Source organism: Mercenaria mercenaria, chromosome 4 (genome assembly GCF_021730395.1).
Source record: "Mercenaria mercenaria strain notata chromosome 4, MADL_Memer_1, whole genome shotgun sequence".
Lineage (NCBI taxonomy): Eukaryota > Metazoa > Mollusca > Bivalvia > Venerida > Veneridae > Mercenaria > Mercenaria mercenaria.
The window spans coordinates 98,329,090-98,339,656 of NC_069364.1; the positions used below are offsets into that span (position 1 = coordinate 98,329,090).

The 10,567-nt window shown below is 35.8% G+C and overlaps 1 pseudogene; it reads left to right on the forward strand.

Moving 5' to 3' along the window:
- LOC123553114 (sodium/glucose cotransporter 4-like) overlaps positions 1-10,262 on the forward strand; it is a 32,532-nt pseudogene extending 22,270 nt beyond the window's left edge.
- The last annotated feature ends 305 nt before the right edge of the window (positions 10,263-10,567 follow it).

Sequence of the window (10,567 nt, forward strand, 5' to 3'; positions counted from 1 at the left end):
GTTGCAACATCCAACACCAAAATAACGCTGCAACACAATGACGCGACAATAACAAGCACAAGAAAAGGCCACAACGTCCAACATGATAATAACAGAGCAATATCCAACACGAAAAAAACTTTACACTATTTAACACGAAACAAAACGCTACAACATCGAACTCGGAAATAACGACATCACGAATTAGCGCTACAATAACAAACACAAATATTACCATAACAGCACAGCATCCAACATGAAAGTAACAGCATAAAAACCAACACAAAATTTGCGCCATAACATCTAATACGAAAATAATATTACAACCTCGAACAAGAAAACAACTCTACATTATCCAACACGAATACAACGCTACAACATCCAACACGAAAACAGCGCTGTACTATCCAACACCAAAGCAACGCTACATCATCCAACATGAAAACACACTTCATTATCCAACACGGAAAAGACGCTATAATATCAACACGAAAACTTCACTATATTATCCAACACGAAAAATATCGCTCTGTTTTTCAACACGAAAACGACGCTGCATTATCAAACATGAAAATAACGCTACATTATCCAACACGAAAATATCGCTACAGCATTCAACAAGAAATCAGCACCACAGCATCCAACACGAAAATGATACTACAACATCTAACACTAAAATAACGCTACAACATCCAACAAGGAAATAACGCCACAACATCCAACACGAAAATAACAGCACAGCATCCAACATGAAAATAACAGCGCAACATCCAACAGGAATATTGCACCTAAACATCCAACACAAAAATAATGATGCAACAACCAAGACGAAAATAACAGCACAATGACAACCACGAAATAAATTTTACAACATCCAACACGAAAATAATGATGAAATTGGTTACAACAACCAGCATGAAAATAAGACTACTCCAACAAGAAACTAACACCATGACATCTAACACAACAATAACAGGACAACATCCAACATGATAATACAGCACAATATCCAACACGGATAAAAACTTAAGAATATCCAACACGAAAATAAGGCTACAGCATCGAAGATGAAATAACGATATAACGAAAATAGCGCTAAAGCACCCAACATAGATATTACCCTGCAACATCCAACACGAGATTAAAGCCACAACATCCAACACGAAAACAATGCTGCAACATCCAACACGAAAACAACGCTATATTATCAAACACGAAAACATCACTATATTATTTAACACGAAAATAACGCTACATTCTAACACGACCCGATTTATTTCCTATTAATTCTAACTCGATCCTGATTTTTACTGGATAAAGATGACTGAAAAAAATCAACAATTCACAGTTTGTACACAACAGTTGTTACGTCATAGAGTCAAAGGGCATAGCGGCGCGCTGGAAAAGAAACCCAAGCAAGAGGCAAATATTTGGTGGATATCGTCAAGGATGTACATAGTTAACCTTGATGACCGTGTTAGAATGAAAATGATATATCGAAAACAGTAATTTTTTAGCGAGATTTGTATTTTTATATCACTTGGACTGCGCCCGCGTGATATAAAATTTAATCATCGACAAATCACCGTTATTTTACTTCTCTTAAACTTCATGACTGAGTAAAATGTTTGATATTTTCAGGTGGTTTAGCAGCAGTTATATATACAGATACATTGCAGACCGTCATCATGACGATCGGTGCCTTTGCTCTCATTGGAATCAGTAACGTATTTTTGTTTACCACAGTATTTAGTAACATGTCACATTGTCCGTAGTGCTTGCTTCATGTCATGCGAGTGTTGGAAATGGAACCCACACGATATATCGTAGACAGTAAAGGAATATGACCGTTCGGGAGGTTGAGGAAACCCATAGACTGTTTCCCGAACGGGAGGTTTCCCCCTTACTTGTATAGACATTCACTAGATTATAGACCTTGCAGAAGAGGATATTGCAAATAAACCTCCAAGTCTTAATGCAATATGTAAATCCTTTTAAAATTAATTGATTAACTCCTAATTCTTATTTGTTTAAAAACAAATGATTGCTCAATTGTTACAATCTTGCTGTTGTATTACAGGGAATAGAAAGAACCTAACAAATTAGATTATAAAAAACAATCTAAACAATAATTCTTGTTGCTGATATGTAACACTAATGATTTGGTTATTCGAAGCATATTATTTAAGATTTTCTTATTTAATTTCAATGTAGCTGCTCTTGCAGATAGTCCTACCTTTCAAGTCAGTCCCCAATTATACCTAGATTATTTCGGGAAAAACTTATCTCAAAGCAAAAAAGTAGTCAAATACACGATTATTATGTGACATCGGAAAATGTTTTAAGTCTAATAAAATAAATTCATATCCACTGTTTAATCTGAAATATAGACAAAATTTCATTCGTACCAAATCATAAATAAAAACAGGAAAGAACTCTTCAGTATTTACCATGAAAATTGACATTACAATGAAATGACTTATCACTAAGCTTTAACCATACATTTACTTCATTATTCCTATTAATTTATGTCATGCATGTAGGGATAGGATTAGTATTTGTGTCATTGATTGATCTCTAGTACTATGTCTATATAGGGTCATCTAAAATATCTTTTTCAAATTTAGGCATGGATAAAGTTGGAGGGTATAACAAACTAAAGATACTCTATATGGAAGCCTACCCGTCAATACGTGAGAAGAACAGCACGTGCGGTGCCCGCTTACTGACGCATTCCACCTTCTACGTAACCCGGTGACGTCAGATCAACCCTGGCCTGGATTAATTCTACAAGCGTCACTCGGATGTCTTTGGTACTTCTGCTGCGATCAAGTAAGTTTGCATGGGTTATATCATACACGTATTGAATGGCGTGTCGGTCAGTAGCAAATACTATTGCCTGATTGAAGTCCTTTGGATCTTGGGCAATAATTTTGACTATGTACCAGTATGCCATTTCAATAAGTGTTTTATAATATGACATCGGTAATGAGTTTTCATTATTTTTAACTTTAGTGCAGCAAAATGTATTATTGAGCTATAAACTTGTCGACTAATAATGGCAAACATTTTCGCTTGATTATTTGAATTCACAAGGGTAAAACAGATACATAAAGATCGCAAATCACTACCTACTTGACTTTTGACAGGCGGATGACACGACCAAAACAATTTACCGTTCTCTTAAGGATTGGGAAAGCATAATTATACAGCATTTTATTTCAACATTACACATATTCATTTATGTTTAAGGTGATAGTACAGCGAACTCTCGCTTCTAAAAATCTTGCACATGCGAAAGGCGGGGTAATTTTGGCAGGATATCTGAAGATAGTTCCACTGTTCATCATGATATGGCCTGGAATGATTAGTAGGGCTCTGTATCCAGGTAATCTCTCTTTTATAGGACCATACTCTAGCTTCTGTGAAATCGTTTTTGTAAGAGAGGCCAAAAATGATATTTATATAACATTATGATGAGTATAGACTTGATCAGCGGCTTAAAACCTTTTTAAAAATAAAAATCAACATTTATTCAAATGTATATAATAGTTTAGCATAAACACGACGGACTGCACTTGATATGAATTTAAACAGGATTTCGTTATAAGCTGCTAGATAATGTATTTAGCCCTCAAATAGATGTGTTCTATAGGTTCTTGAATCTAAAGTGTAGAACAATATAATTTCTTATATTCTAGTTGGAAAAAAATAGAGACATTATTTACCAGAATTAAGAAAATACTGTCAAAATAGTTGCTTAAGGGTATTTTGAATCCTAAGTTTACGCTGTCGTGCAAACAAAATCACTGCCATTTTATATCAATATCAATCACTTTAAGCCCATTAAAAAGCTCATTGTCTTAAAGGATTTTAGAAAAACCATCTAACGAAATGAATATGAGCACCTTTTAAAAGAAATCCGCTGTAACGTCTCGGAAGAAAAATTAAGCATTCAACTGTTCGAAAGTGTTTTAACTTGCAGAGGAGGTTGGGTGTGTAGACCCGGAAGAATGCAGAAGAGTATGCGGTAACTCTGCCGGCTGCTCTAATATTGCGTACCCAAAACTTGTTCTTTCCCTTATGCCTACAGGTAAGCGCTTTGATAAACAGCTTTAACAGATACTTCACTTTGAAAATTCTTTCTTTTCGATTCTGATGTTTAGCGTCATTTTAGGACTTAAATTTAACAATTGTGAATAATAATTTTTGAATAACAATCTAGAAACGAAAATATATGATAAAAGACACGATTTTAGTTTTGAAATTGTCAACTCCCCCCACATTGATGGAGATGTCCATCGAGCAACATCATACGGTGTCTATATTTCACGACATCATCGTTCTGCTTGCTCAAAGATAGAGGATTTCAATGATAAAAATTTTCATACCACCAAAACATTATTACAACAAAGTTACCGTTATCATAAGCTACGGAAAGCTTTCAGTAAATTTTACTACAGATCGTCCGAACTTTTAGAGAAATATAGTACTAACCTAAAACACTTCTAAAACTTGGACTTACACACCCGCAATTCTATGGAGATGTAGTTTTTGAAATTCGGAAAATTAAACATAGTCCTCATTTTAATTAGATATTTGTAAAATGTGTTAAAAAGTTTATCAAAAGAGGATTCGAAAGTCGTGAAGCACAGTGCATGTTTAGTGATTGACCCCTCTACAGTTAGTTGCTACTGTTTCCTATTTGATGGTGCGATGACTAATAAAGTGTAAAACTCCATGATGTTTTTTCCTAAATCCTACGTAAAACGGACGGAGGGAGTGGAATTTTGTCTAGCAGCTTTCTTAGTCATGCCCTTAAAAGTTAGGCTCTTGGTGCTCTAACTTCAGATTAGTTGTTGAGTGCATTGGTGTAATAATACCATCTGTTTGTTTGTTTTTTTCGCTAATCTTCTAGCGCTAATCTGTCTAACTTGTTGAAAATAGGGTAAGTGCGAGTTTGGCATACCCTAAACGCGTTTAAACCCCTAGTTTCCTTTATATAGGTTACTGACCGTTCTAAAGCGGTGCCCCTATTTTCAACTTGTTTTCTGTCTGTTTTGTATTTTGTGTTGCGTATGTTGTCTTGTTTGTTGTTAGCGTTTCTTTCCTCTTTCTCCGCACTCCCCTTATCGCCCCACCCTTTCCCCTTGCAATTGCGCTGTCTTGTCTTGGCATCCAATCACCCTTGACTATGAGTAAGTTATCGTGTCCATCTTATCTACCGGAATCCTAAGGTGGTGCTCGATTGTTGTTTTATTTTCCCTGCTTACATTTGTGCGTTTATGTGCTTGTGCGTCAGTGTGTCTTGGGCGGTGCCATATCTTACTTGACTGTTTATCTATGTTAAACATATTTTAATCGACTGGGTGGACTTTGCTACACAACGCAGTACATATTATGACGTTAAATCTTTGAAAGAGTTATTTGAAAACGTTTCAGTCGGAAATATTTTATCGTTTTTAAAGCAGATAGGAATATATATATAAAAAAAATCTAACATTTCATATTTTTATTTACATCTTGCAATATTTTTTATGTTTGCAGCTGATATTTTAACACATACGTACATACATTTTTACATAACTGATTTTAGATATGCTTTACATTTTTACATGGATATTTTTGATATGTTTTACATTATTCATAGTGTTCTTTATATTTTACATGGATGTTTTTAGGTATGCTTTACATTTTTACATCAATGTTTATGCTTTACAGTTGCCGTTTGCAATATGACTTCTCGGCGATATATGACCATTTTGCGTCCATTCGCCGTAAAACCCAACCCGTAAAACCCAACCCACCTCATCTCACCTTACATATTATCAAATGTCCGTCTGTATATTTCCTGTCTCCATTTACATTAGTTGCTTGTTTGTTCGATCGCAGTTTATAGCTGAGTTTTAGTCCGTACTGCAGTTATGTAAAGGAAGTCCGCTAAGAACAGGCGTTCTTGAATTCTAGTAGAAAGTATTGTTTTTTATCGCGCACACATAAATGACTACCTGCTTACTTAAATCGGACAAGTGGGCGTGGGCAGTGTTGCATTTTCCATTACTGCTCATGAACAGACTCAATCAAACCGAGTCTGCAATTTTCACTGTTTGCCTTGTTCTCGGTGCTTCCGAGGGATCTACTTTTCAGATTTTATTTCCTCTATCAAAACGTCTTAGAATATATTTGCCTCGTTCGCTAGAGGATGGAACACGTCGCATCCCATATTTTAGTTATAGTCTTGAGTCTACTTTAAAGCTAATCAGGCGAGGTAGGGGGAGGACTCTATGATAAGCAGTTTATAAATCCTACCAGGACTAAACTGTTTTGATATTTGTCTTCTGGCCTGTTTCGTCGGGCCCTTAAGGGTGTTTCTCTTGTTGCTCTGTCTTCTGAAAAGGCATTGAGTACATACGTTTTTGGTTCTTAAGGTTTGCTTTTTATATATTTATACACGAGCATTTTTGTGTTTTACATGCCATGCCTTTTTGTTTCCATTACGTGTGTTAGAGATTCACCTGGAGGGGATAACTATTATTTACACTGTCCCGTGTCTTTGGAACATGGTGGGGGTAAGAGTGAGGTTGGGCGCACACCATAAACCGGTTTAAGCTCCCCAGTGGTGTTTTTGCCACTGACCGTTCCAAGGCGGTGCCCCACTGTGTTCCTTTGTTTGTTCGTTTTGTCCTATGTGTTGGCTGTGTGTGTGTGTGTGTGTGTGTGTGTGTGTGTTCCTTTGTTTGTTCGTTTTGTCCTAATGTGTTGGCTGTGTGTGTGTGGTGCACGCGTCTGCGTGCTGTGGGTTTCGTTTTGAGGAGGCTGCGTTTTTGGTGCGTGGCATTCCCTGTTTGATATTTGTCTTTGTTTTTTTACAGTCCGGCAAGGCTTACACCATAAAACGGTTTAAGCTCCCAAGTGGTGTTTTTGCCACTGACCGTTCCGAGGCGGTGCCCCACTGTGATCTTATGTTTGTTCGTTTTGTCCTCGTGTGTTTGCTTTGTGTGTGTGTGTGTGTGTGTGTGTGTGTGTGTGGTGTGCACGTCTGCGTGCTGTATGTTTCGTTTAGGCTGCGTTTTGGTATGTGGCATTTCCTGTTTGATATTTGTCTTTTGTTGTTTTATAACAGTAAGGTCGGGCTTGCAGTCACATGGGGGTTACGCAAAGATTTGGTTTATGGTCAGACGAGTTTACAGTCAGACGGGGTTTCCAGTCAGTCGGGGCTTTTCGAGAATTAAAACTATTCTGTTTATTATTTTGGCATCATCTGTTGACCGTAATAAACATATTCCGCGCATAAATGTTTCAGAAATTTAGGGAAGTTACAATTTTTATTTGCTGTTTGTTAGGATTGCGTGATTTATTGATGGAAGTGAGGTTGTCAGTGATTATAAGTTCTCAAACATTTATTCTCTATTGTCTCTACATTGTTTATTGAAAGCAGCGGTGATGTCAGACATTATGAGTTCTCTAAAGTCCATTCTCTATTGTCCGACAGATTAATGCTGAGAATGGTAGGTAATTGATAGTAGTTGTGAGTTATCAAGCGTCAAATATACTTTAGCCGCCAAAGCGTATTTTGAAGATAGTGATCTAAGTCATGTTCTGTAACGTCAATTATTGTCTGACAGGTTTACGCGGTTTATTGATGGCAGTGATGTTGTCAGCCATTATGAGTTCTCTAACGTCAGTTCTAAACTCATCCAGTACCCTGTTTACAATGGACCTTTGGAGACGAATAAGGAAACACGTAACAGAACGGGAACTTCTTATCGTCGGAAGGTATTTTAGTTTTAGGACCATAATGCCGGGCAAATTTTGAACATTTTGACAGAATGAAGAACTGGTAATCAAGCTTTTCTCTCTGGTATAGAAAAATGTAAAAAAAAAAACAGTTTTATACTGTATTTTATTTATCTTGGACAGATAGTTATATTATTATACATGGTTAAAGCAATTTTAAAACATGTTTGACGGTGTGGGATTAAAAAAAAACAATTACATAATTTTTGTACTACACTAAGCTTAATGCAATATATCGTTGACGTTGGTGTCGTTTTAAGTATAGGAGACGATGGCCGAATTGTCTTGGTCTATTAAGTGAAAGAAAGACAAAATGTTGATGTTCCAGCAGGAAAAGCTCACATGTGATAAAAGAATATTACAGGTGTGTCTTTTCACAGTGAATTCATTGAACTCATTGAATTAAATTGATAGCCTCGAATTCCATCATTTTATTCAACTCTTTTAATTAATTCAATTTTGAAAGACATTCGTAATATCTTCTATATACTTATCCAAATTTTCTAGAAAAATACGAAGAAAGGTGTCATTTAAACTTTGAACGTAAAATTTAGATAAATTCAAGTTAACACATTGTGTTATTATATACTTTCAGGGTGTTTATTGCTGTCATGTGTGGCCTCAGTGTGTTGTGGATCCCGCTCGTAAAGTCCTCACAGAGCGGTCAGTTGTTTGTGTACATACAGGCTGTACAGGGATATCTGGGCACGCCAATAGGCGCTCTCTTTCTCTTTGCTATACTGTGGAGGCGGATGAACGAACATGTAGGTTTCGTATGCTTACTAACGGATCGAATATATCAAAATTAAGCAGCATCCGCCGGTTGTTCTCCGAATTTCGCCCTTGGATATGTGATTGTTGCAATAATGTCATTAAGGTTTCTTTTCCAGCTAGATTAAGACTATCTGTCAAAGAAAAGTTTCACCTTTTTCATAGACGTATATGGTGTTATATAATATTAAAATAAGAGAGACCGTAAATGGCAATATGCTGTGGTTCTAGCCCTGCTTGAACAGTTAAAAATGTATCCATGCGAACAAAAAAAAACTATACAGTCTTGGAAAATATTAAGTAAATGTTGTGACATGAATATATAAATTTAAACTCTAAAGTGTTATTTTTCTTGTGCAGAATTCAGCGATACTCGCCTATGTAAAACTGTAGATTTTAAGTCGAAATTCACTGTTTCAGGGAGCATTTTGAGGAATCGTAATTGGTCACGTGTGCGGAGTGATACGAATGGTGTTAGATTTTGTATATCCGGCGCCTAACTGCGGCGAACCGGAAACACGTCCATCTGTTGTACTTAACGTACATTATACATATTTTTGTCAGATAAACTTGGTCATTACATCTTTAGCCATTATAGTAATAAGTCTTCTGACCAAGCCGCTTGGTAAGGAAAAGGTAAGTATTATTTCTTTGGTAAATAACTTTATGAAAAATATGAAATTTCCAAGCTGACATTAACTACACTTCATACTTTCTATATGTAATTTAACGCTTGATAGGCATGAAATGGTCCAACAATGTATAATTTTCTTTTTGTATGGGCATGTTTGAAACGTATGGGCTTACATACTCGTTTTTTATAATCGAATGCAGGCAAGATCGAAGGCTTGAAAGTTGGATACCAAGACTATCTCGATCATATGCTACATTATTAAAATCACTTTTATTCAGATAGACAATGTTCAGTGATATCAAAGTGAAACAAAATGTTTTACATACAGAATTTTCGTACATAAATGCTTCATACCGAAATGTTTCGTATAGAAAATGTTTCGTACAGAGTAGTGTATCATTAAGGTCCTGTTTTTATTATCAAATTACATCATGTGATGGGATTTAGTTAGATTATTGTTTTCTGATTTCACAGACGATAGGACTGACATGGTGGACACGTTTTAGAGCAGACGATATAGATGTTACTGAAGTGAATGAAATAACGCTGAAACCAAGAAAAAATGGTAACTTCAGTTGTTTTTTTTAAAAACTGGCTCTATAAGAAGTGTGTGGTCCATTGACAACAATTTCACGGATAACACTCAAATGTATTAACCTGAAGTCAGTTTTACTTTAAAAAAGATATTTTACGTATTTTTTCAAGGTAATATAAGGATAGAAGAAGATGTATCAATACAGTCGTCAACATTTGACGCCGAGGCGGAAAGTGACGAAGCTTGTCGAAGATGGGCGGATTGTGTATGTGGAATTCCGACAAAAGCCGAGGAACAGAGTTTAGAAGAACAAACCGTCCAGAAGAAAGTGTATCTGCAAGAGAATAAGTTCTGGTCGAACATTTTAAATTTGAATGCAGGAATAGGTCTTGTGGTTGTAGCATTCCTCATCGGCTTCTTTAGGTAGGGTATAAGACATTATAAACATCAACTTAAAATAGATATAGGATCACATACATTGTATCTATACATTTATGTTCAGTTCCACTTATTACACTTGATATGTAGATATCAATGTAAAAGTCAAAAGGATAAAGGCAATGGGATCATGTGAACTCGGAATATGCTTTTTAGATAAGATAACAAATGTTATGTGAACAAAATAATAATAATAGATAATAATGATAATGATAATGATAAGATATATGTGGTATTTGGTTTTATTTTGCACAGTATCACAAATGTAAAACTTTCAAAACATTGACCCTTTGAGTGACCAGATTGTGATTTGTTGAACTAAGTCACATGCATAAATATTAGTAAGATTACTAATGGAGGCGATGCTTTCTTACCCTTTGACTATACGGATATATTGGAGAGATTTGTATAGA